The 23,564-nt window shown below is 43.0% G+C and overlaps 1 long non-coding RNA gene across 1 annotated transcript; it reads left to right on the forward strand.

The window, feature by feature from the left end:
• LOC117509085 lies at window positions 1-23,324 on the forward strand. Its single transcript, XR_004560231.1, has 3 exons — window positions 1-293; window positions 16,375-16,384; window positions 23,314-23,324. It is a non-coding gene; the product is annotated as an uncharacterized LOC117509085 (long non-coding RNA).
• Window positions 23,325-23,564: the final 240 nt, after the last annotated feature.

Genomic DNA, 23,564 nt, shown 5'->3' on the forward strand with positions numbered 1-23,564 from the left:
TCTCCTATCCTCACCTGTGCTCATGAGCTTTGGGTAATAAATGAAAGAGCAAGGTTGCGGATACAAGCAGCAGAGACGAGCTTCCTCCATCAGGTATCTACACTCGGGGACAGGGTGAGAGGTTCAGATATCTGGGAGGGATTCGTACAGCCGCTGCTCCTTCGCATCAAAAGGAGCTAGTTGAGGCAGTTCGAGCATCTGGTTAGGATGTCCTCTGGTCTTCTCCCTAGGAAGGCCTTTCAGGCATGTCCAACTGGGAGAAGGCTCAAGGGAAGACACACTGGAGGGATTATGTCTCCTAACTAATTTGGGAATGCCTTGGATTCCCCAAGAAGAGTTCACGCAGGATAGTTTGTCTGCTGCCAAAGTGATGATGGTGATGATTATTATTTCTGGCTCCTCTCTTGCCTTAACTTGTGGTCTTGGTACTGGTAAACCAGGACCAACCTTTTCATCAAGCTTCAAGCGGTTGTATTAATCCAAGCTTAACTTATCTCAGTGTGATTTACATGTTTCTGGGTCACAGCCTTTCAGATCCAGAACTGTCTGCCAAGCACTCATGGAGTCATGCAGTTTCTACACAGAAGTGTTTGGTAATGCCTAAAGCTTTTTAGGAGAAGGAAGGTCCAGGATTTCAGGGTCCTGGTGCTTCCTGGCAAACTGTATAATTGTGAGACTTGGATTCTAACCAGTGACCAAAGGTGGTGACTGGATGTCTTTGGGACCAAGTCTCTGGGGAGGATCCTTGGGTACTGCTGGAATGACTGTGTGTAAAACAAGCGATTACTGAGTAAGATACAGATGAGGAGGATCACTGGCATTGTGAGGGAACATCAGCTTCAACAGTTTTGTTATGTGCTACGTTTCTTTGGACATGATCCAGCACGCAGGTGCCTCAATGTTGAGAAGCTCAAGGACACACCCACATTTCTGCTGGGTGTAGCAGATAGAAGTATATTTTCAGGAGTTGTGGATGGACCGATCTGCTCCATGGTTGGTTGCCAATCAGGACCCAGGGTGGTTTTGTGGTGTGGTGGATGCAGTGATGTGCAGCACCGGTGCATGCTCCCAGACCTGAAACCAAGCCACAAACATCCATATTTTTTGAGACATTTTCTTGGAAATCAAACTATTAGCTCGTCTCCTGGATCCACTGGAAAACAGAAAGACATTAGGCTCAGTCTGTTCACAAAATCAAATCTGTTTCCTCTGGTGTCAGACTCTTAATTCTGCCACCTGATCTGCACGCCTGTCAGCCGTCCACACAGTCTTCATTAGTGATTCATCAGTTCCCCTTCAGTCCAGCTTTCAGTCCCTTTTGTGTCGAGGTAACTGGTATCACGTCTCAGCTGAAGCTCTGCTTTTATTTTTCCTCGACTTCAGACATGTTTCAATTTCAATTTCAATTTATGGCTGTTTGATAATTACCTGACTTTAGACGGCTTATTGAGTTTGTGTTCGATTAAGTTAATGAACCCAGACGTCTCTTTCCACTCAACTTCAGATCAGGAAACAAAAGTTTGTATCGGCCTCTCTGTGAGTTTAGTCCTTTGTTACTTTGATCTTTAATCAAACAGAGTGGAAGACCCAAAGAACATGATGCCTCAACATCAAAATGCTGTCATTGTCAGTTGGAAAAGGACATTCCACCTGACAAGGACACAGATAGATGTTTTCTGTTTCCTTGTGAACACGATGATTATGTGGTTTTAAACATTCCCAGAACTGCACAACTGCACCGGAACGCCCTGATATCAGCTTGGGAAGCTCTGTGTTCTACAAACACATACCAGACATCAGGATCGTGACCAGATTTCCTCTCAGACTGGCTTATTTCCTGTTTGGGCTTCTTACACGAATCTGCCTTTAAAAATGAGTGGCTTGAAAAGAGAAATTCACAAAGACAACTGGGGGAAAAAGGTACAACACTGCTGGAGACCACCACCCTTTGAGAATTTTTCAATTTCATTTATTTTCATTTATATAGCACCAAATCACAACAAAGTGCCTCAAGGTGCTTCACACAAGTAAGGTCTAACCTTACTACCCCCAGAGCAAGAACACAGGCGACAGTGGTAAGAAAACACACCCTCTGAGAAAGAACCTCAAGCAGACCAGACTCAAAAGGGTGACCCTCTGCTTGGGCCATGCTACAGACTCAATTTACAAACAATTTACAAAATGAATATACGTACAGGAAATGTTGCCAGTGCACAGGACAGGAGGGTTACAGAAAGCCATCCATCCATCCATCCATCCATCCATCCATCCATCCATCCATCCATCCATCCATCCATCCATCCATCCATCCATCCATCCATCCATCCATCCCATTTCAATTCATTTAATTTATTTTCATTTATATAAAGGCAAATCACAACAAAGTTGGCTCAAGGCGCTTCACACAAGTAAGGTCTAACCTTACTAACCCCCAGAGCAAGAACACAGGCGACAATGGTAAGAAAACACTCCCTCTGAGGAAGAAACCTCAAGCAGACCAGACTCAAAAGGGTGACCCTCTGCTTGGGGCCATGCTACAGACTCAATTTACAAAACAATTTACAAAGGAATATACATACAGGAAATGTTGCCAGTGCACAGGACAGGAAGGGTTACAGAAATCCATCCATCCATCCATCCATCCATCCATCCATCCATCCATCCATCCATCCATCCATCCCATTTCAATTTCATTTTAATTTATTTTCATTTATATAAAGGCAAATGACAACAAGTTGGCTCAAGGCGCTTCACACAAGTAAGGTCTAACTTACCAACCAGGAGAGCAAGAACACAGGCCATAGTGGTAAGGAAAAACTCCCTCTGATGATTTGAGGAAGAAACCTCTGGCAGGACCAGACTCAAAGGGGGTGACCCTCTGCTTGGGCCATGCTACAGACACAATTTACAAACAATTTACAAAAGGAATATACAGGAAATGTTGCTGGTACACAGGACAGGAGGGTTGCAGAAACAGACACCACACCTCACCTCAAACAGAGAGAAAAAACAGAATCAGGCATCAGAAAGACAAAAAATACTGTATAATTTGTCAGCATTAAGCAACAAGAAGAAGAGAAGAAATACAAAGGTGATCGCTGGCCACTGGCCCTAAGCTTCACTAAAAGACCCAGACTTTAGATAACGTTGAGGCCATGGCACACTCCGTTTCCTAATAAAATGAATTTAAAAGAGTAAAAAGCATACATACTATGCCAGTATGCTAGCCATACAAAAGGGAAAATAAGTGCGTCTTAAGTCTCGACGAAAGTCTCTACAGAATCTGACTGTTTTATTGATGCAGGGAGATCATTCCACAGAACAGGGGCATGATAAGAGAAAGCTCTGTGACCTGCAGACTTCTTATTCACCCTAAGGACACAAAGTAGTCCTTCACCTTGAGAACGCAGAGCCCGGGCCAGTACGTAAGGTTTAATTAGGTCAGCTAGGTAGAGACGTGCCAGTCCATGAACAATTTTATAGGCTAGTAGCAGCACCTTAAAATCTGATCTCACAGGAAGTGGAAGCCAGTGAAAAGATGCCAAAATGGGTGTAATGTGGTCAAACCTTCTGCTTCCTGTCAAAATTCTGGCAGCAGCATTTTGAACCAATTGGAGACCCCTAATGCTAGACTGTGATAAACCAGAAAATAGAACCTTGCATTAGTCCAATTTAGAAGAGACAAAAGCATGAATCAGGGTCTCAGCATCAGCCATAGACAAGATGGGATGAATCTTTTATGCAGAGGATCAACCCCCGAAAGGCCCCGGGCCCTGACGGACTACCAGGGAGGGTCCTAAAAGACTGTGCACACCAGCTGTCTGAGATTCTGGCACATATATTCAACACCTCTCTGTCCCAAGCCAGTGTTCCGCCATGCCTCAAGACATCAAGGATCATCCCTGTGCCAAAGACCTCTGCACCATCCTGCCTCAACCACTACAGGCCAGTTGCACTCACCCCCATCACCACAAAGTGCTTTGAGAGGCTGGTGATGAGGCGCCTGCAGCAGACCATCAATGTGACTGTAGATGAGCACCAGTATGCGTACAGTCAAAACCGGTCCATAGCTGATGCCATTTCCACCGTGGTGCATCAGGCCCCTCTCCCACACAGAGAACAAGGACTCCTATGCAAGGCTGCTGTCCCTGGACTGTTCCTGTTCACAGAGGTCAGCAGCAGCATGTCTTATGACGTTCAATTTAATTAAGTTCAATTAAGCTTGACTTGGTTTCAGAAACGATTTGGAACTTCTTAGTAGTTCTGCATAACAGTTCATACAGTTCTTGGAAATGCACAGTCACTGACAGGAGCAGATGAGAGGCAGAATCTCAACAAACTCAGAGACGACAGGAACTTAGCTGACTGGCGGAGAGCAGCACGCTCTGAGGCAGAGTGCAGCTGAAACAGCGGCACAGCTGTGAGTTCCAAAGTGACGTTGTACGTAGTGCAGGTATGGTGTGGGAGCCAGGAGACGTTGCAGGATGGAAGCGGCGCAGGAAGGCGTCTGGAAACACCAATGGTCAATGTACTCTATTGCAGAAAATAGAGAGGCCAGGTTACCCTTGAAGAATCTGGCCCCGACTGAGCTCAAACCTCCTCGTGATCAGGAGCTCATGAATCTCAGGTGCGAGGAATTGATGAGTTTCAGGTGCACCTCGGCTCTGCAGCGCACCACCTGGAGGGAAAACAGACAAACAACACACAAGAGGACAGACAGGGAGGAGGACCACAAGGCAGACCACAATACCTGACATTGACTTTGTGGAAAGGAATCAGAGTGTCTGGTTTTAGGATTGTCCTGGATCAAGACTAAATGATTTTTCCTTAATTTTTCAAGAGGTTCTTAATGACATCCTAGACTCGGCCATCAGACGTCATCTGTATGTGATGAAAGTGTTCAGCTTGTCAAGCCATTACCTCAGCAGTGACATTCATGTCTCTGGTCCCGCAGTCTTTGAGATCAAGAGACACCTGGGAAGAGCATATGGAGTCCTGAGGTCCCTGGATGGAGGTGTTTAGCAATATCTTTAGCCAATATCTTTGGAAGAGAATCATCTTTATGCATTTTATCTGGTGATCTGTCAATAAAATGATGATACCTGGATATGAATCAACTCAGAGGATAATTGTCCAGTTACTTGTGGTATCTTAAAAATGGGTGAATGCACTTTAATTTAATTTAATTACCATCAGTACGGGTTTAGCAACTGGACACCAACACTCCTGCAGTCAGCTGAGGATGAACAAAGTCAAATCAAATCAAATCAATTTTATTTATATAGCGCCAAATCACAACAAACAGTTGCCCCAAGGCGCTTTATATTGTAAGGCAAGGCCATACAATAATTACGTAAAAACCCCAAGGGTCAAAACGACCCCCTGTGAGCAAGCACTTGGCAACAGTGGGAAGGAAAAACTCCCTTTTAACAGGAAGAAACCTCCAGCAGAACCAGGCTCAGGGAGGGGCAGTCTTCTGCTGGGACTGGTTGGGGCTGAGGGAGAGAACCAGGAAAAAGACATGCTGTGGAGGGGAGCAGAGATCAATCACTAATGATTAAATGCAGAGTGGTGCATACAGAGCAAAAAGAGAAAGAAACACTCAGTGCATCATGGGAACCCCCCAGCAGTCTAAGTCTTTAGCAGCATAACTAAGGGATGGTTCAGGGTCACCTGATCCAGCCCTAACTATAAGCTTTAGCAAAAAGGAAAGTTTTAAGCCTAATCTTAAAAGTATAGAGGGGTGTCCTGTCTCCCTGATCTGAATTGGGAGCTGGTTCCACAGGAGAGGAGCCTGAAAGCTGAGGCTCTGCCTCCCATTCTACTCTTACAAACCCTAGGAACTACAAGTAAGCCTGCAGTCTGAGAGCGAAGCGCTCTATTGGGGGTGATATGGTACTATGAGGTCCCTAAGATAAGATGGGACCTGATTATTCAAAACCTTATAAGGAAGAAGAAGAATTTTAAATTCTATTCTAGAATTAACAGGAAGCCAATGAAGAGAGGCCAGTATGGGTGAGATATGCTCTCTCCTTCTAGTCCCCGTTAGTACTCTAGACGCAGCATTTTGAATTAACTGAAGGCTTTCAGGGAACTTTTAGGACAACCTGATAATAATGAATTACAATAGTCCAGCCTAGAGGAAATAAATGCATGAATTAGTTTTTCAGCATCACTCTGAGACAAGACCTCAGAAGAAGAAGTGTCAGAAGTGATTCTTTCGTCCGATGTGATTCCACTGTGATGAGCGATGAGCAGTCTGATTTCTCCAAACTGCGTTTGTGAGCATTGTCATGATTAATTATTGAAGGTCTCTGTGTATTTTAACAATAACAACAACAGGCTGTTATTGTCAGAGAACATCACAAAGGAAGCGCTCAAATCAGGCTTTTACGCCATTAGCCATACAATGACCTGTTCATCAACATGTTTGTTCTCAGCAAACTGCTTAATCTGCATAAAAGAGAGGAAATACTGATGAATCATGCATGAGGACAGACGCCGGCCTTCTGACGATTAATGCAGAGTTGTTGAATGTATGCTGCGTTGTGTCGGAGAGTGTTTTTTTTCTGCTTGATGTTGATACTTTTTTGTGAAGATTCTCTTTGAATCTACTTTGATGTTTTATGCCTCCGTGGTTTGATTTGAAGTGCCGGTGAGTCCCAACTTCATGGTGTGTAACAGCCGCTGTCTGGTAAAATCAATCCGAGCTGCTGCGTCCAGAGGTGCAGCATCTCGGACTGAAGAAAAAAAAACCCTCAGGGTGGCTGATTTCAGCGCGGCGGGAACAACGTGTGCGCGGCTTTAAACAAGAGCCTGACAAAAAGTGAACACGCTTTCCACCTCGTCCATGTTGGTGATGACTGAAAAAACATCTATTTGATAGGCTAATGTAGTTTCTCTACTTTAATTAGCTTTCAGTAGCTTCCATTAACAGTTGTCCTATTTCAGATTTTGTGAGCTAAATAGTTGATAAATGTAATTTTTCTCTGGCTTTCAAAGGATTCAAATTCAGGATTCAAAAGGAGTTTATTGTCATATGCACATAGGAACATGTTCCCTGCACAATGAAATGTGTTTACTGTATTTTACCCATGCTAATTGCCAGTTAGGAGCAGAGGTCGCCTTTTTGGCGCCCGGGGACCAGCTCCAGATGTACATCCCTGCCCTAGGTCACGAGCAGGGCTGAGCAAACCTTGACTGGCCTCATGACAAACAAACAACAACACACACACAACACACATAAGCCGGCCCGGTACATGAACACATATAAAAGCACACACAAGGTGAAAATTGGGAAAAGAAAAACCTCCATTGCTGCTGTGTTGAACTCACAAAAGCAGCACTGGAGAAAAAAAAACCCATAGCACAGGAAAACAGTAAACAAATCACAGCAGACAACAGACGACAGCCGAGACTTGAATGTGTCCAGTGTTCAGACAGACAGCCTGGAAGGCCGCCCTTGGCGCCATCGACAGGCCTTATCTGTCCATCCTGGGTGGGGGGGGGATCCCAGTCCTGAATCAGTCCACCAGAGTCTCAAGGTCCCACAGTCAACATCTCAGGACTGGGAGGAGGATAGAGGAGTTGTGTCATTACTGACGATCAAAGCGGTTTTCCAGTGCAGCCATTCTCCCCGAGATGGATTCCAACGTGCGGTTAACACGCGCTGACTGAGCTGACACTGCACCTTCCAATCGAATCAATCATGTGGGCAGCCTGGACGGGCCAATTAATGCCACCTCCACCTTCTTATTTTTCTGGTAAACCAGTGCTATGGCCGCTCCACACAGCAGAAAACCTGGTCACCACAGCGTTCAAATAAGTAAACAATCTTCAACGTCCTCCCACAGACAACCGTGTAACAGGCACATGCCACCTCCGCGGCTGTCCATCACGTAACCCGCCACGTGTCCCGGCAGGACAGGTCAGGTCCTCCGCTCCCGAGTGTCTTGTAGAAAAAATAGTGTCAATTGCGTTCAGAGACCACTTGATCAGATCCATTTTGCCGTTTTCCAGAGGAGCAGGGCTGGCAGCCTCAGCAGACAAAACACGCTACAGTAGCAGGAAAGTTTGGGAGGGAGGAGGAAAGAAATGCGACCGTCCCGACTGAGAGCAAGAAAGGCAAAAAAAAAAAATTCATTAGCTTTCTTGATCTTTTTTATTTAGCTAGCTAAATATGGATTTCCTGACTTCTTATTTATGATCTCAAGAATCCTTTACAGTAGCTACATCATTTTGATTATAATGTCTACCCCAGTGTTCTTTGACATTTTACAGTTTATTTTATTATTTCTAGATTAATGTTTTTTTTCTTTTCCTCTGTTAAGATCCAAACATGACTAACTGTATTGTTTTGTCTTTTGAGGGCCACGTTAGAAGTAGATGTTTTTATTACTGTTTAGTGTATCCTCTGTTCATTCTTATATTTGTACCCACTGTGCATCTATCATTTTATCAAATAAATTCAAAACACCAACTTTTTCTCACAAGCTTTTAAGCGAGGGTGTGTCCTTTACAAAGTTGTGTTGATTTGTGTTTATTGCCTTGTCCAGGCAGAAGTATAAGACGGTATTAGCAGGATTTGGGACACTGTGTGGACATGAGCCGCTGATTTATGGGACGTGTGGCACAGTCAGCAGCTCGGCTCTCTGGCCTCCTGATTACAGTGTCACATTAAGGCCTCTTTGCACCTTTGCTCTGGCTCTGAGGCTTATTTGTCTTAACAAGCAGTCGAGTCCCAGCGGGGCTCTGTGTGTTTCCATCACACACACAATGCCCTGGCCCTTCCTCTGGAATTTATTCTGCCTACAGTGTAGACCTCGATATCAAAAAAAATAAAATCAAACTTCTGTTTTTCACTCTAATGCTATGGGTTTTACTAGCATCACCATGGCTCGCTTACCAGAATGTCTGTCTTACTGTCTCCACTAATGAGGATATGTGTTCACCCATCTGTCATGGTTCAAGGATTTATTAAAAACAATAAACCATTGGGAACCTTCAGGCTTTCACAGAGATCAGGTCAGGGAGTGTCCACCACACCACAAAATCGCACTGGGTCCTAGATGGCACCCATCCAGGTGGACAACGGGTCCATCTCCACCTATCCAAAGTAACTACTGATCTGTCACAGCCAGGTGGAACATGGGCCTCCTTGGCATTCTTCAGTTGTTGGAGTCCTCCACTCTCAGGTACCTGTGTGACGAGCATGCCCAGAGAAACGGTCTACATGACCAAAATATAGCTAACGTTCCTCCACATTGCAAGTAATTGTTCTTTTGACAGAAAGTCATACCACCATTACCCAAGCATCCTCCAAAGAGGCCTAGGATCAGAGTCATAGACTTAGGTCACTGGTTAGAGTTCAAGTGTCACAACAATACAATAAAACAGGAAGCACCAGGACCCTAAATACATTTAGTATTGCATCACCAAACAACTCTGTCCAGAGACCTCATGACTCTATAAGAACTTCCCAGGTGTCTCTTGATCTCAAAGGCCAAGGACCCAGACAGATGAATGTCCCTACTGAGATACGTGAATGCCTCCACAACTTTAACGCTTTCACGACTGAGTCCAGGAAGTCACTGAAAGCTTGGATGTTTCTCTTGCTCCAGGAAAATCGTAAACCCAAAGACAATGATTCCTCATTTGGCTTCTCAAGTGGCAAAGTCAAGTTTTACTTTAAATGTTTCCTCACCAACAAAAGGAATCTCATCTGTGAGTTTTTACAACCCTATACCTAACAGCCAGTCCATGCAAACACTGAACTGTGTAGGACCCAGAAGACATTCTTGAGGAATGCCAGTTTTCATGGGAAAACTTGCATTTCTACCCTCACAGCATTTACATTTCCTGTGTATAGCCGGTAGCTCAGTTGAATGGAATGTGATGGAACAAAGAAAGGCAACCAAACTTCCTTTGTCAGAAATCTGTATTAAATGTATGTTTATTTTGGGAGAAATTGAAAGAGAAAAAAAATAAACTTTGCAGCATCTTTTCCCCAACAGGTTTCTTTTGGCTCTTTGATGTTCAAGTGGAATAAAGTACTGAAGCTGCAGGTTCTGTGCATAAACCTAATTTGTTCTACATAAATACCATCACGTTGCAGGCATTTATTCCTTTTTGCTGCATCAGCACTTTGTACAAACGCTGTGTAAAAGCCGGTGCTTTTAACCATCGTGGCAGCGTGACTGTACCGCTGAGTTTTCTTTGTTACGTAAATCTCAACTGCATGTTTACAGAAAGTGCAGTCTGGATGGGAGATATGTGGCAGGTTGTAGTAGAAATGATGCAAACCTTATCTGGCTGTCGTGCTAATGCGTATATCCACCTGGCGGTTTGACAGCAGCTATCAGTGCTCAGTGCAGCAGACGCGCACGTTACACACTCGTCCTTACATTTGTCATACGGCTTTGACATTATCGCTGAGTCATGGCACACAGTGGAGACTGCAGATTATCTTATCTACTGTTTTAAATCCAGATCGAAGGTTAAACAGTAGAGGTCAGTCAGGAACGAGGAATTCCTTTCTTGCGGTGAATCCCCCCCTGCAAAAAAAAAAAATCTGATTTTGGTGAAACACCAGTGTTCTGAAAAACATGTCAGATATCAAAACAGATTTTTCACTGCAGCTGAAGTTAGGTCTCTGTCACCTTCATAGACAATAGCTCCCTTATAGGGACAAATATCCATTTTTTTAAATATGTCTAAGGATCCTAGTCTGGTGTCTGAGCTTTACAGCCATAAGTTTGGACACAGGTCAGTTTAATTGGAGCAGGGGTCACCATCCGTGCTCCTGTTGACCACCGATCTGCCTGATTGACACACTGCACTGTTTAACCAAGTCGGGTGTGTTGAGCCAATCAAGAGCGAGGACACATGAGACTTATAGAATGAGTCGACAGGCAGATATGAGCTGTGTCCTAATTCAGGGGCTGCATCCTTCTATGGCTGCATTCATCAGCCGCATATGTCATTCGTTGTGCAGATAAGAAGTCTTAATTCGAGGACTGTTTGGAAACGCGGCCACGAATGCAGTCGTCTTTCCCCTCGAAAACGAAGGATACAACTGGTGTGTCCTTCATGGCCCAAACAATCCCATGAGTCATTGTGGACACCTGCCCCCCGCTCTAAGAAAAAAATGGTTTGTAAATAAAATAAAAACTGATAAAAGTTTATGGGTTATAAATTGTATTTTCCAGAGTATAAGTTGTAGTCATTTTACCTCGTTTAGGAGGTGTCCGCAACTTGTATATTAAAGACTCACAAGTTCATTATTAATAATAATATTAATAATCATAATACAAGCAGCAGGCATGAAGCTTGCTCATGGTACACCGAGTCCCAAACAGGAAGTGCCAAATTTTGAGTCCCACAGTGAAACAGGAAATGTCAAATTTGAACACTTCCTGGATTGACAGATGAGATCTCATGGAATCTCGTGGGAACTCAGTGGCATATTCACACTGAAACAGGAAGTGCCAAATTTTGAGTCCACAGTGAAACAGAAAATGTCCCAATGCTGAACACTTCCTGGCATGGGAGGACCTAGAGCAGAGGCCAGGGTTGCACTGGACTCCCCTGAAATGGGATTGGACACAGATGGACTGACCTGTTATAGCACGTGCAAAAAAGAAAAAAAAGAGCTGCATTTTGAAATCGGTGACACATATTGACTGCTAGGTCCCATCCTGTACAGTAGATGTATAAAACAGAAGTGCGAGTTCACCTTATTAGAAGAAGAAAAGTCTTTGATATCCAGATTTGAACCTGAATACGTTGTTTGAACCACAGACTCTAATGACACCAAAGTTATATTGGTGAGTAACGACTGTATTTATGCCAGAAAATGAGTCTAGGTTGTTTAAAAGTGGCATTTCTCCTTTAATTTGAGTTGCCTTATATATGCACGTTCTTCAGTAATTTTTAAATGAGCAGGAGCACTGTTGATCATGAGATATAACATGAAGACGCTCAGGCTGAAAGAAATACAGGTAATTTACTCCTCTGTTCTGTTATAAAACCTGTGTAACCTCTTAATTTTGCTCACTGAAGGACTTTATTTTTAAATAACCTCTTCATTTTGCTGTCTGAGTGACACAACTTTAGATAAATAAGTGTAAAATTATCTCCCTTAACTCAAACTGAAAGCAAATCTCTACAACTTGATATAAATGAATTAAAAATCTAAATCCAGCTTTCTGATGAAGTGGTGTAGAGGAGGATTTTCTTAAAAGAAGACCTGAAAGTTCAGCTACCATTTGACAGAAAGTACATTTGAGATGAAAGACCTAGATTTGATGTCTTGTGAAAGAAACTTTTGTATTTCTTCATAATTGATGTAAATTAAGTCCAAGACATATTCAGTGACTTGGAACTGTTAAGTTTCCATCCCCTGACTTGTCTGAAGAAAACTGGCCATAAACTGATTCTTACTTACAGATTTGTCAAGTTTTAGAGATTTGCTTTCAGTTTGAGGAAGATCATTTAGAAAATTTTATTCTTTATATTTTTTGTATTTCTTGTATTTAAAATGACATAAACAACTAAAATGTGTAAAATACCAAGTGTTCCAATACCTTTGGAGGGCACAGTATCCTAACCTTATGGATGAGTGCAAAATGAGTGTGATATTATTACTGTTTTGTGAAATCATGTTCCTATCGCATATCATATTGAATATGACAATATCGAGATATGATAATTGGCCATGTTGTCCATGTTCAGCCAATCACAATGCAGCACGACAATGTAGAGCTGCATCCTGATCTCCATATGTGGGTTACCATGTTCACTGAATAAAATTTTGATGGTTTTGTTTTTTTAATTCACTTGTTGAAGATGAGTTCTGAATTGGTTGTGACATTAACATAACCTGGAGGTTATTCCATGTCAAAATCAAGTGGATAGATTTAACTGACATAACATACATTGTGTGATACAAATGAAATTTGCACAGTTAACTTTGAGAATGAGAACAATAGAGTAGATTTGTGGATTTGATTTGGAGAACATTTTGTGGATGATTTTCTAAAATACTTGTGCACATGACAGTGGGAGGTAACACGACGCAGACTGAAGTATATGAATCAGGATTTTGTGTATTAAAAAACTGTCAGTATGTACAAGTATGCGCCTTGTGCTCTGTTCATGCGGTGTCGATTTTTTTTTTTTTTTTTTTAGAAACAGTCTGCTGCTTTAGATGCTACCTCACCTATTCACATGTTTGCAGCCCACAGTTTTGTGCACTCAAGTAGACACACCCCAAATTACATATTTCTAAGGCAAATATGAAATCCCCAATATGCCACTATTTTGCCCATTTGAACTTGCAATCCACAGTGTGCACATTAGTACATCAGGCCCTACATTGGTTCTATGCAAAAGATTAGTGAGTGAAAATAAAGAAATGCATACCCAAACAGCTCACAGGAATGACTCAGGATCAGATTATTGCTTTACTGTCTGTCACCAAGTTTTCAAACATTAACTTACAGGCACAATTTCAGCAGCTGAACCGCTTTTAGTTTTGATAAGTCATGCTGCGTGTGCAAACCTCACCTATTCACATGTTGAACATCCACAATTTTGTGCACTTGGGTGGACATGCTGCAAATTGTATTTTCATAAAGGCAAAGCTGTTAAAATGACAATCCACATTATTTTGTCCATTTAAAAAATGCAGTGCTCAGTGTGCACCATTAGTAAATGAGCATGCACGTTTTTTTGTTTGTTTTTTGTTTTTAGGGCGTTTTCACATGTTTGTGCATGCAGTCCTTTAGTACTAGATCAGGCCCTGAATGTTTTTCACCAAGTTGTATGTAAACAAAATTGTGTGCAACAAGAAATAAAGGTAAAAATCTTCATTTATAACTATTTGTCTGCCTGGACAGATGAATCGATCCATAACTTGAAAAAAGGCTGTGAATATGAAGTCATAAAGCAGCGGTTGTTGCAGCGCTATAAAAGTATTTTTGGAAGTGATGACAATGACTCAACTTGACCTTCTGTCCTCAGGTGGTTTGTTTTGGAGCCATGAGGTCTCGTCACAGTTTAAGGTTGACGTTTGTGACTGCACTTCTTTAATTTTTTTTTGTTCCACTCTGCAGACGTCAGCAATAAGCTGCTGCTAAAAGGATTCATCATTCATTCACTCACTCATGAACAGTCTCCTGAAGCAGTGCGAAGTTCAGCCCCTTCACACCCAGAATGTCGGTGATCATCGAGCAGCAGTAGCAACAGCGAGGCTCACAAATCAGTAACGAAGTCAAGACTTCGTTCTTCAGGTCAGAGACACTGGTCAGAACAAGAACTTATCGCACCAACCAAGCAGTGTGAGCTCCGCCTTTTATTATTCATCGCATGTTCCTGAGGGTGCACTCTGGGGCCTGAGTTGCGCAGACTGTTTAACAAACTTGCAATACATTGGCAGCAGCAAATGCCACGTAATAGCAGAGGAGTCAGGTTTTTCTTTCACATGACCTTTTCTCAAATGAAGCTCGTGTCACCTGCTGGATTTTCTACCAAGTGTTTCTATGCTGGCAGAATAGCGAGCTGATCGCTTCCATAGTTGTCAAACTTATTCCAGAAAGGACCAAAAGGGTGCAGGTTTTCTTTGTAACCACCCACTGCACCAGGTGATTTCACTGATTAACATCACTTTGAGCAGATGGAATCAGTTAACATGGCTTGCAGCAGATATGTTGTTGCTTTGGAGAGGTGGGGTAGACTATTTGCCTTCAGGACCCGGGATGCTTCCTTGGCGTGGTGGATGTGGTGACCGTCACAGCATGCTCCACGACTTGACCTGACATTCTGTCAACTTCTTCGTTCTTTCTGTCTTTCTTTCCGGCTGTAAAGTTTCTTGCCCTTTGATCTTATTGCAGTATCTTTTAACACAAAAAGATTATTTTTGAGATTCATATGTAAGTTCTTCATCATAATGTTGCACCTGGAACTTCCTGACGCTGCAGCTTCACACTGCTGTGACCTCAGTGGACTTTTAGGAGACACATTGTTCTGATTATTCCAAAGAGCGGAGGGATGTGGAGCGCTGGGCCTCAGCGGCGCCCTCCAGGTGCTCAGGGGGAATAAAACTTTGGCAGCAGATGGTGATTCCAGAGATCGTAAACAACTCTAACAACTGAATTTCATCTCAGTGGAGCTTCGCTCAGCTGATTAAGATCCTGCACATCCTTTGAAGGCAGATTTTTGAATAAATTTAGCAAGAACTAGAAGCACTCAGAGAGTGCAAACCTCTGCCAAGGCCATGGGGTCACTGACGCCATAACATCTACACGCCGTGGAATCATTGAACCTTAAAACGTCTAATCAATCAATCAATTCAATCAATTTTATTTATATAGCGCCAAATCACAACAACAGTTGCCCCCAAGGCGCTTCATATTGTAAGGCAAGGCCATACAATAATTACGTAAAAACCCCAACGGTCAAAATGACCCCCTGTGAGCAAGCACTTGGCGACAGTGGGAAGGAAAAACTCCCTTTTAACAGGGAAGAAACCTCCAGCAGAACCAGGCTCAGGGAGGGGCAGTCTTCTGCTGGGACTCGTTGGGGCTGAGGGAGAGAACCAGGAAAAAGACATGCTGTGGAGGGGAGCAGAGATCGATCACTAATGATTAAATGCAGAGTGGTGCATACAGAGCAAAAAGAGAAAGAAACACTCAGTGCATCATGGGAACCCCCCAGCAGTCTAAGTCTATAGCAGCATAACTAAGGGATGGTTCAGGGTCACCTGATCCAGCCCTAACTATAAGCTTTAGCAAAAAGGAAAGTTTTAAGCCTAATCTTAAAAGTAGAGAGGGTGTCTGTCTCCCTGATCCGAATTGGGAGCTGGTTCCACAGGAGAGGAGCCTGAAAGCTGAAGGCTCTGCCTCCCATTCTACTCTTACAAACCCTAGGAACTACAAGTAAGCCTGCAGTCTGAGAGCGAAGCGCTCTATTGGGGTGATATGGTACTATGAGGTCCCTAAGATAAGGTGGGACCTGATTATTCAAAACCTTATAAGTAAGAAGAAGAATTTTAAATTATATTCTAGAATTAACAGGAAGCCAATGAAGAGAGGCCAATATGGGTGAGATATGCTCTCTCCTAGTCCCCGTTAGTACTCTAGCTGCAGCATTTTGAATTAACTGAAGGCTTTTCAGGGAACTTTTAGGACAACCTGATAATAATGAATTACAATAGTCCAGCCTAGAGGAAATAAATGCATGAATTAGTTTTTCAGCATCACTCTGAGACAAGACCTTTCTAATTTTAGAGATATTGCGTAAATGCAAAAAAGCAGTCCTACATATTTGTTTAATATGCGCTTTGAATGACATATCCTGATCAAAAATGACTCCAAGATTTCTCACAGTATTACTAGAGGTCAGGGTAATGCCATCCAGAGTAAGGATTTGGTTAGACACCATGTTTCTAAGATTTGTGGGGGCCAAGTACAATAACTTCAGTTTTATCTGAGTTTAAAAGCAGGAAATTAGAGGTCATCCATGTCTTTATGTCTGTAAGACAATCCTGCAGTTTAGCTAATTGGTGTGTGTCCTCTGGCTTCATGGATAGATAAAGCTGGGTATCATCTGCGTAACAATGAAAATTTAAGCAATGCCGTCTAATAATACTGCCTAAGGGAAGCATGTATAAAGTGAATAAAATTGGTCCTAGCACAGAACCTTGTGGAACTCCATAATTAACCTTAGTCTGTGAAGAAGATTCCCCATTTACATGAACAAATTGTAATCTATTAGATAAATACACTCAACAAAAATATAAACGCAACACTTTTGGTTTTGCTCCCATTTTATATGAGATGAACTCAAAGATCTAAAACGTTTTCCACATACACAATATCACCATTTCCCTCCAATATTGTTCACAAACCAGTCTAAATCTGTGATAGTGAGCACTTCTCCTTTGCTGAGATAATCCATCCCACCTCACAGGTGTGCCATATCAAGATGCTGATTAGACACCATGATTAGTGCACAGGTGTGCCTTAGACTGTCCACAATAAAAGGCCACTCTGAAAGGTGCAGTTTGTTTTATTGGGGGGATACCAGTCAGTATCTGGTGTGACCACCATTTGCCTCATGCATGCAACACATCTCCTTCGCATAGAGTTGATCAGGTTGTCAACTGTGGTCTGTGGAATGTTGGTCCACTCCTCTTCAATGGCTGTGCGAAGTTGCTGGATATTGGCAGGAACTGGTACACGCTGTTGTATACGCCGGTCCAGAGATCCCAAACATGCTCAATGGGTGACATGTCCGGTGAGTATGCCGGCCATGCAAGAACTGGGACATTTTCAGCTTCCAAGAATTGTGTACAGATCCTTGCAACATGGGGCCGTGCATTATCCTGCTGCAACATGAGGTGATTGTTGTGTGGGCCGCTGAAGAGGAGGTACTGCTGGCCCACTACCACCAGAGGGCGCCCTGCTTGGAGTGCGGGCTCCAAGCACGAGAGGGCGCCAGACCCAGAGGAGGTGACAGCTGTCACTCATTACTCCAGCTGTCACTCATCTACACCACCATATAAGCCGGACTGCAACTCCACCTCCCCGCCGAGAAATCGACTACCAGTACTAAGGTAATTTTCTCTGCTGACTTATACGTTGAATAGTAATCTGTACTTCTGTTGCAGCCGTTTTCCTGGTGCTTTCCTTGTCTGGAGGATTGGCGTTTGGTGTGACAGTGACGGCTTCACCTCGCACCCCGTCCCAGATAAGTGGTTGATCAGGAGCTGCACGAGTGTGTGTGATTTGGAGGTGGAGGTGCTCCCTCCTAACGGTGTCTGGACTGTTAATTACTGAGTGTGCGGACTCACACTCACACATCATCTTTCTGTTTTCTGCCAGCAGTACCAGGGTCGACAGCCGAAGACAGAGGCCACCTGGGGACTCGGGACTTGGCGGCTCCGGTGTTCTTCAGGCCGTTGGTGGTGGAGGCCGTGTGGGACGCGGCTTCTCTCTCGTCGGGCGTCTTCTATCTTCGAGCCTGCCACACGTCACCTGGTGTTTATTGACTGTGAACATTAAGACACGTTCGTTGTGTAATATCACAACATTAAATTGTTACCTTTTGGCTACTTATTGTCCGTCATTTGCGCCCCCTGTTGTGGGTCCGTGCTACGACACCTTCCCAACAGTGATGTTCTTGGATGTATGGCACAACAATGGGCCTCAGGATCTGTCACGGTATCTCTGTGCATTCAAAATGCCATCAATAAAATGCACCTGTGTTCTTCATCCATAACATAATGAGGTGGGCTTCATAGATAATTGGCAAAGCTTCTGGGGAAAACCTGGTCTTGTTAGGAGAGACGGCATCCATCCCACTTTGGATGGGAGCAGCTCTCATTTCTAGAAATCTGGCCAATTTTCTTAAATCCTCCAAACTGTGACTATCCAGGGTTGGGACCAGGAAGCAGAGTTGTAGTCTTACACACCTCTCTGCAGCTTCTCTCCCCCTGCCATCCCCTCATTACCCCATCCCCGTAGAGACGGTGCCTGCTCCCAGACCACCAATAACCAGCAAAATCTATTTAAGCATAAAATTCAAAAGAAAAATAATATAGCACCTTCAACTGCACCACAGACTAAAACAGTTAAATGTGGTCTATTAAACATTAGGTCTCTCTCTTCTAATTCCCTGTTGGTAAATGATATAATAATTGATCAACATATTGATTTATTCTGCCTAACAGAAACCTGGTTACAGCAGGATGAATATGTTAGTTTTAAATGAGTCAACACCCCCGAGTCACACTAACTGTCAGAATGCTCGTAGCACGGGCCGGGGCGGAGGATTAGCAGCAATCTTCCATTCCAGCTTATTAATTAATCAAAAACCCAGACAGAGCTTTAATTCATTTGAAAGCTTGTCTCTTAGTCTTGTCCATCCAAATTGGAAGTCCCAAAAACCAGTTTTATTTGTTATTATCTATCGTCCACCTGGTCGTTACTGTGAGTTTCTCTGTGAATTTTCAGACCTTTGTCTGACTTAGTGCTTAGCTCAGATAGATAATTATAGTGGGTGATTTTAACATCCACACAGATGCTGAGAATGACAGCCTCAACACTGCATTTAATCTATTATTAGACTCTATTGGCTTTGCTCAAAAAGTAATGAGTCCACCCACCACTTTAATCATATCTTAGATCTTGTTCTGACTTATGGTATGGAAATAGAAGACTTAACAGTATCCCTGAAACTCCCTTCTGTCTGATCATTTCTTAATAACATTACATTTACTCTGATGGACTACCCAGCAGTGGGGAATAAGTTTCATTACACTAGAAGTCTTTCAGAAAGCGCTGTAACTAGGTTTAAGGATATGATTCCTTCTTTATGTTCTCTAATGCCATATACCAACACAGTGCAGAGTAGCTACCTAAACTCTGTAAGTGAGATAGAGTATCTCATCAATAATTTTACATCCTCATTGAAGACAACTTTGGATGCTGTAGCTCCTCTGAAAAAGAGAGCTTTAAATCAAAAGTGCCTGACTCCGTGGTATAACTCACAAACTCGCAGCTTAAAGCAGATAACCCGTAAGTTGGAGAGGAAATGGCGTCTCACTAATTTAGAAGATCTTCACTTAGCCTGGAAAAAGAGTCTGTTGCTCTATAAAAAAAGCCCTCCGTAAAGCTAGGACATCTTTCTACTCATCACTAATTGAAGAAAATAAGAACAACCCCAGGTTTCTTTTCAGCACTGTAGCCAGGCTGACAAAGAGTCAGAGCTCTATTGAGCCGAGTATTCCTTTAACTTTAACTAGTATGACTTCATGACTTTCTTTGCTAATAAAATTTTAACTATTAGAGAAAAAATTACTCATAACCATCCCAAAGATGTATCGTTATCTTTGGCTGCTTTCAGTGATGCCGGTATTTGTTTAGACTCTTTCTCTCAGATTTGTTCTGTCTGAGTTATTTTCATTAGTTACTTCATCCAAAACCATGACTATTGGACCCCATTCCTACCAGGCTGCTCAAGGAAGCCCTACCATTATTTAATGCTTCGATCTTAAATATGATCAATCTATCTTTATTAGTTGGCTATGTACCACAGGCTTTTAAGGTGGCAGTAATTAAACCATTACTTAAAAAGCCATCACTTGACCCAGCTATCTTAGCTAATTATAGGCCAATCTCCAACCTTCCTTTTCTCTCCAAAAATTCTTGAAAGGGTAGTTGTAAAACAGCTAACTGATCATCTGCAGAGGAATGGTCTATTTGAAGAGTTTCAGTCAGGTTTTAGAATTCATCATAGTACAGAAACAGCATTAGTGAAGGTTACAAATGATCTTCTTATGGCCTCAGACAGTGGACTCATCTCTGTGCTTGTTCTGTTAGACCTCAGTGCTGCTTTTGATACCGTTGACCATAAAATTTTATTACAGAGATTAGAGCATGCCATAGGTATTAAAGGCACTGCGCTGCGGTGGTTTGAATCATATTTATCTAATAGATTACAATTTGTTCATGTAAATGGGGAATCTTCTTCACAGACTAAGGTTAATTATGGAGTTCCACAGGTTCTGTGCTAGGACCAATTTTATTCACTTTATACATGCTTCCTTAGGCAGTATTATTAGACGGCATTGCTTAAATTTCATTGTTACGCAGATGATACCCAGCTTTATCTATCCATGAGCCAGAGGACACACACCAATTAGCTAAACTGCAGGATTGTCTTACAGACATAAAGACATGGATGACCTCTAATTTCCTGCTTTTAAACTCAGATAAAACTGAAGTTATTGTACTTGGCCCCACAAATCTTAGAAACATGGTGTCTAACCAAATCCTTACTCTGGATGGCATTACCCTGACCTCTAGTAATACTGTGAGAAATCTTGGAGTCATTTTTGATCAGGATATGTCATTCAAAGCGCATATTAAACAAATATGTAGGACTGCTTTTTGCATTTACGCAATATCTCTAAAATTAGAAAGGTCTTGTCTCAGAGTGATGCTGAAAAACTAATTCATTGCATTTATTTCCTCTAGGCTGGACTATTGTAATTCATTATTATCAGGTTGTCCTAAAAGTTCCCTGAAAAGCCTTCAGTTAATTCAAATGCTGCAGCTAGAGTACTAACGGGGACTAGGAGAGAGCATATCTCACCCATATTGGCCTCTCTTCATTGGCTTCCTGTTAATTCTAGAATAGAATTTAAAATTCTTCTTCTTACTTATAAGGTTTGAATAATCAGGTCCCACCTTATCTTAGGGACCTCATAGTACCATATCACCCCAATAGAGCGCTTTGCTCTCAGAGTGCAGGCTTACTTGTAGTTCCTAGGGTTTGTAAGAGTAGAATGGGAGGCAGAGCCTTCAGCTTTCAGGCTCCTCTCCTGTGGAACCAGCTCCCAATTCGGATCAGGGAGACAGACACCCTCTCTACTTTTAAGATTAGGCTTAAAACTTTCCTTTTGCTAAAGCTTATAGTTAGGGCTGGATCAGGTGACCCTGAACCATCCCTTAGTTATGCTGCTATAGACTTAGACTGCTGGGGGTTCCCATGATGCACTGAGTGTTTCTTTCTCTTTTTGCTCTGTATGCACCACTCTGCATTTAATCATTAGTGATCGATCTCTGCTCCCCTCCACAGCATGTCTTTTTCCTGGTTCTCTCCCTCAGCCCCAACGAGTCCCAGCAGAAGACTGCCCCTCCCTGAGCCTGGTTCTGCTGGAGGTTTCTTCCTGTTAAAAGGGAGTTTTTCCTTCCCACTGTCGCCAAGTGCTTGCTCACAGGGGGTCATTTTGACCGTTGGGGTTTTTACGTAATTATTGTATGGCCTTGCCTTACAATATGAAGCGCCTTGGGGCAACTGTTTGTTGTGATTTGGCGCTATATAAATAAAATTGAATTGAAATTGAATAAAGAAGGATCATATCCTTAAACCTAGTTACAGCGCTTTCTGAAAGACTTCTAGTGTAATGAAACTTATTCCCCACTGCTGGGTAGTCCATCAGAGTAAATGTAAATGTTATTAAGAAATAATCAGACAGAAGGGAGTTTTCAGGGAATACTGTTAAGTCTTCAATTTCCATACCATAAGTCAGAACAAGATCTAAGATATGATTAAAGTGGTGGGTGGACTCATTTACATTTTGAGCAAAGCCAATTGAGTCTAATAATAGATTAAATACAGTGTTGTTAAATAGATTTTTGCTGGTTATTGGTGGTCTGGGAGCAGGCACCGTCTCTACGGGGATGGGGTAATGAGGGGATGGCAGGGGGAGAGAAGCTGCAGAGAGGTGTGTAAGACTACAACTCTGCTTCCTGGTCCCAACCCTGGATAGTCACGGTTTGGAGGATTTAAGAAAATTTGCCAGATTTCTAGAAATGAGAGCTGCTCCATCCAAAGTGGGATGGATGCCGTCTCTCCTAACAAGACCAGGTTTTCCCCAGAAGCTTTGCCAATTATCTATGAAGCCCACCTCATTTTTTGGACACCACTCAGACAGTCAGCAATTCAAGGAGAACATGCGGCTAAACATGTCACTCCCGGTCCGATTGGGGAGGGGCCCAGAGAAAACTACAGAGTCCGACATTGTTTTTGCAAAGTTACACACCGATTCAATGTTAATTTTAGTGACCTCCGATTGGCGTAACCGGGTGTCATTACTGCCGACGTGAATTACAATCTTACCAAATTTACGCTTAGCCTTAGCCAGCAGTTTCAAATTTCCTTCAATGTCGCCTGCTCTGGCCCCCGGAAGACAATTGACTATGGTTGCTGGTGTCGCTAACTTCACATTTCTCAAAACAGAGTCGCCAATAACCAGAGTTTGATCCTCGGTGGGTGTGTCGCCGAGTGGGGAAGAACGGTTAGAAATGTGAACGGGTTGGCGGTGTACACGGGGCTTCTGTGTAGGGCTACGCTTCCTCCTCACAGTCACCCAGTCGGCCTGCTTTCCCGGCTGCTCGGGATCTGCCAGAGGGAAACTAACGGCGGCTAAGCTACCTTGGTCCGCACCGACTACAGGGGCCTGGCTAGCTGTAGAATTTTCCATGGTGCGGAGCCGAATCTCCAATTTGCCCAGCCTGGCCTCCAAAGCTATGAATAAGCTACACTTATTACAAGTACCATTACTGCTAAAGGAGGCCGAGGAATAACTAAACATTTCACACCCAGAGCAGAAAAGTGCAGGAGAGACAGGAGAAGCCGCCATGCTAAACCGGCTAAGAGCTAGTAGCTGCGCTAAGCTAGCGGATTCCTAAAAACACACAAAGTGAATAATGTGTAAATAATTTAGAGGTGATTCAGCAGAGGGAGTGCTTTAGTTAAGGCACGTGAAGATTACACTGGGAAACAAATCTTTATCTAGGTAACTAGATCAATCTAACTGCGCAGATTAAACAGCTAACAGATACAGAAAAACACCGCTGTGCTCCGGAACAGGAAGTGATACAATACCGCAGTGAGAGCCAACCACCAGTAGAGGCAAGCCAACAATGATGTTTGCTAGTAAAAAAAAGTTTCATCTGCTGTGACTGGATAGCATGTATCCTTAGCGCTTGGCATCA

The sequence above is a fragment of the Thalassophryne amazonica genome, chromosome 4 (assembly GCF_902500255.1).
Source record: "Thalassophryne amazonica chromosome 4, fThaAma1.1, whole genome shotgun sequence".
Taxonomy (NCBI): Eukaryota; Metazoa; Chordata; class Actinopteri; order Batrachoidiformes; family Batrachoididae; genus Thalassophryne; species Thalassophryne amazonica.